This window comes from Balaenoptera physalus, assembly GCF_965194825.1.
Source record: "Balaenoptera physalus genome assembly, chromosome: 12".
In the NCBI taxonomy this organism is placed as follows: Eukaryota; Metazoa; Chordata; class Mammalia; order Artiodactyla; family Balaenopteridae; genus Balaenoptera; species Balaenoptera physalus.
In genome coordinates this window covers 66966125-66970925 of record NC_138897.1, presented here as the reverse complement: position 1 = coordinate 66970925, position 4801 = coordinate 66966125, and positions in this window count along the sequence as shown.

Below are 4801 nucleotides of genomic sequence, written 5' to 3'. Positions count from 1 at the left end.
TCATTAATGATACTGAGCTTTGTTTCTCTGCCAGCCAGCGTGGCAGTGCCCTTGGGGAAGGGAGGGGACTAAAGGGCCAGCATGGGCTGCAAGGCTCTGTTCCTTTCAAGGGCCGTAGAGCTCTAAGGTGCCCACAGCTACCTTCAGGCTATCACAGTGGCACCAATGAGAGTCCAGAAGTGGCCAGTGAGGGCCGTTCCCAGGGTGAACCCCCCTCTCACTCATGCCCCATCCATAGAACCCGTACAGGATAAGCAACACAAAATCAGAGACTTGCTCCTGGTCTGCACCTCGGTGATTTTCAAATGGGGACAGTTTTGCACCCCAGGGGACATGGCAATATACAGAAGCATTTAATTGTCACTACTGAGGGGGAGGGGTTGCTACAGACATCTAGTGAGTAGAAAGCAGAGATGTTGCCAAACATCCTACAAAGTACAGGTGTCAGCTTGAGCTGCCACAACAAACACTGCACATTGCATAGCTTAAACAACCGAAATTTATTTTCTCACAGTCTGGAGGCTGGAAGCCCAAGATCAAGGTCCTGCAGGGTTTGGTGTCTGGTGGGAGCTCTCTTTCCGGCTTGCAGACAGCCCTTCGCTGTGTCTTCTCATGGCAGAGAGAGAGCTCTGGTCTCACTATGCTTCTAAGGGCACTAATCCCATCATGCAGACCCATCCTCGTGACCTTACCCAGCCCTCATCACCTCCCAAAGGTCCCATTACTAAATACCATCACATTGGAGGTGAGGACTTCAACATATGAATTTGGGGGGGAAACAAACATTCAGTCCATAACAGCACACAACAAAGAATTATCAGCCCAAAATGTCAATAGTGCGGAGTTTGAGAAACCCTAGTGTGCTGCAAAGGGCTTCACCTCCGATGCCCCTAAACCATCCTCAGAGTTATTCCTCCTCAAAACTCATAGCTGCTCAGCCAGCCTCTCATGAGCTGAACCATCTCATAAAAGAAAGCAATCTTCTTGTTATTTGTAATCTGATGGAAACTAGGGAAATGTCACAATACACCCAGTGGGGATTCCATAGAAGGGAGCGCCCCTGCCCCATCGGTGTTCTGGAGCAGGAAGACGGCCCCTATGTCGGCTGATGCTTACACAGCTGGGGGTCCCTTTGGGTGCTTCTTCCACCACCCCTTAGAGAAATGAGGGGTTATGCTTCACCCAGATACATCTATGTCCCTGGTTTTATTTCTCTCCTAAGAGATGCGCGGTGGCCCAGCCATAAACGAACAAAGATCTACTCTTTTGATTTGGAATCAATGTGATAAAATACTGAATAGCAGTATTTTAATGAATTCATGAAACGATCGGATAGGAATAGAATAGAATAGATCAGATGTCAGTGCATAATGTGTAGAAAAGGGCAAGTATTGTTTCATGAAATTCATGTTGAGGTTTGTATGTATGTGGATGGGAGGGGGATACCAGAATAGGAAGTGAAAGTTTCTTAGGGTGAGCTGTAGTCAGAGAAGTTTGAGAACTACAGCAGTCGCTCCCAGTTGCTCTCCCCGGGGATCGTACTAACCACGAGCCGATTTGCTCACAGCCTGCGCTTGAACAACACGGACGGCAAACTGGATTCCCCACCATCCAGCAGCCCTTGTCAAGCCACCTTTTCAAAGACCTCCTCCTCTTCAACCCATTCTGGATTCCTTTCAGGGTTTGGAACACTCTCTCTTGGCCTCCCTTCAATGTACCCTCTACGACTCCAGTTGCCTACGCAGAGCTCAAGTGTCAGCGCAGAGACCTGCTGTGATGTCACTCGTGTCAATTAACTCAAGCTGTCTGCCTCTGTCAAGTGTCCGCACGTGTTGGCGGCATGTCCCTGGAGCTCAGGTGGGGCTGGGAGCGCCCTGGGGATCAGACTCCAGATGGAAGAACCTTGGTGAGACTTGAGAGGCTTCCTGGCCAAGGCGTCCTCTCCCACCTGGCCCTGGTGAGGCCGGGCCTGTGTCTGAGCAGGTGACCCGTCACAGCCAGGCTTAGGGATGCTTCCACGTGACCGTTGGCCATGCACACTCAGCTGCTCCCCTTCCTGTTCAAGACTCACAGACACTTATGGTCGAGTTGGTGGCTGGGGTGTCCCCTGTGCCCAGAGACTGGCCCTGAGCGTCAGGATAGGCCAGGGCTCAGGGCTGACAGCTCCTGGGATCCCTGGCGTCCTGCTGTTTCATCTCTGCCTCACGCCCGATTTCTAAGCAGTGTCTTACAAATAGGTGCTCAGGGCATCTGTGCGCATGGCCAGGATGAGATGGCCATCAGAGCATCAGAGCTCATTATGCAAACGGGCAACAGTCAGAGAACTTCAAATCCTCACCTAAGTACCAGAGGAGGGCTTTTCCCGTCAAGTGTGGCTTTCAAATTGTTTCCAAAGGTGAATTCACAGAACTGTCAGAAACTCTGGGGACTGGGGCCTGCGGTGCATCTGATCACACTTTACTTGCGTGTGGTTTGTGTGGCATGTGGCAGTGGCTCCTTGTGATGTTAACGAGCACTAAGGTATCTAAAATCATGGCCAGACGAAGTTGAGTACATTTCCATTCCTACAAGATACAGAAAAGTGGACATTTTGTCTCTCTCCTTCCCTTCCTGTTCGCCTCCCTTATTTTGATAAGACCTCATTTCAAAGTGCCTCGAATAGACCCATTTCATCCCATCTTTCATTTCAAGAAGCAGGATTCAAGGAGAGACTGCCTCACCAGTTAAAGCAGGGGGTCCTATAACACGAAAGTTACTAATAGACGTTTCCAACATTCCCCAAATTACTTTTTGCTTCCCTCAAACTCATGGCTCAAGCTTGAGCTTTAAATCCAAATACCAGCGTATCATTAAAAATTGGCACAAAATGAAGTAAATAATTGTTTTTCAAGCAGGATGAACTTTAAGATGCACAGACTTCTTCTTCTCTGTCTGAAACCAGACAAAAACGACCCACCTGGCAAAAGGACAGCAGTGATAGAAATCTCTCTCCCCGTCACGAGGATGTCAGTACTCAGAACAACGCCCCCTCCTGAGTCACGAGACCAGTGCTTTTCCATAGAAATGCAGCCTGTCCAGGGGCCACCTCTGTACTCAGATCCAAAACATGGGGAAGGAGGCTCGAAACTGAGGTCAACAACAAACAGTCCAGCAAACACGCTTGGTTTGGCAGGTTGCCATTTTGGGTTTGTACATTTGAATATTTACGTTCATCCTTGGAAGCCAATAAACATTTGGCATCTAAATGTTTTTCCTTTTCATTTTCCAGACGTGAGTTATGATGTTAACATAATGAACCTTAGCAAAACTAATGACACTCCCCTCCTGCCCCACCAAAAGTAACGTGAGGGACCCACCCTGGAGGGAAACCAGAGCAGAAGGACCCTAGCCGACTGGGGAGGCAGGGCCCGGGCTCCCTGTGGCCAGTCTAGGGTGCGCAGAGGAAGCTGTGCTGCCAGCCGGTCCCCACGATGCTGCAGGGAACATCGTCTCTCGGCCTGAGCTAAAGGATGCAGGCAGAGAGAGGGTGCATGTGATAACATCAGGACTGCACGCTCAGAGGCTCCAGGAATCACCTCATGTCATAGTCTATCTCCCTAAAGCACTGCCTGGTCCCCCTCTAAGTGACCCCCAGGGCAGTCGCATGGGGCTGCTCGGAGTGCCCATCGTGCCGGCCGTGGATGGGGTGACGGTGCTGATCTCACCACACTGTGGGGAGAAGGATAGCCGTGAGCCTGGCGCACACTGAACGTGCCGTAGATGGGAGAGCTTCCCAAAAGGAAAGAGCATTGCCATTAGCATCTCACTGCGAATCAGCTCATCAGGTGACTTTCTTCTTTCACGAGAGGGTCTGTGCAGGACAGAACACTGGCTTGGAGCTTGGAACCGAGGCTGGAGGTGGCAGGAGGGGATAGGAACATCAAGGGGAGACGGAGGAACTTGGGAAACAGACTTGGCTTACTCTGTGCTCGTGGGGCAGGGAAGCTGCAGGAGGAGGGGAGACAGGAATATGGTGGGGGGGTGACTGGGCCTCAGCCAGGAACTGGGACTCAGGACACGCAGAGACCAAGCAGGGGCAGCCGAGCTGAGCACAGCCCTGGATGCTGCCAACACAGGGTGAGGGCCAGGGGACCAGGGAGCAAAGGATGCTTGAGAATCACAGAACTGGGGGGAGGGGGCGGCTGGAAAGCACTTTAAATATCATGTAGCTCAATTTTCATTTTATATTTCACAGAAACTGAAGCCAGGTGGTTAAATGACTTGTCCCATGTCACAAAGAAAAGTTAGAACTCAAATTCAAATGTTTCCATTTAAGTCTAATGACTCAGAGTGATTTCATAAACAGTGCATAGATAGATAAACAGATAGATAGATGATAGATAGATAGATAGATAGATAGATAGATAGATAGATAGATGATAGATAGATAAATGGTACCAAAATTGTAAAGTCACAGTTTATTTTCACATTTCTCCATAATACTATCAAGAGCAAAGTGGGGTTGGTTTGAACACGAGGTCCCAATACTGGACACTAAAACCATAACGGCCTCCTCGACCTCATGACCTATCGGGGAGGGGCTCAAAGTCACGGGGACTTGGGGAGGGTTATCTGCATCCATTCCATTATCTGGCAAATGTCAGCTCGTAAGGCACGTCAGGCTCTGAGGGTCTTATTTCACCATGAATAGGCAACACTTGCAAACGGTTTAAGCGGGAATTCCCTGGGCTTCCTGAACACGATGGCTTCGGCTGAGCTGAATTTATCAGGCCATAGTGATCAAAGTGAAGAACCAAGAACT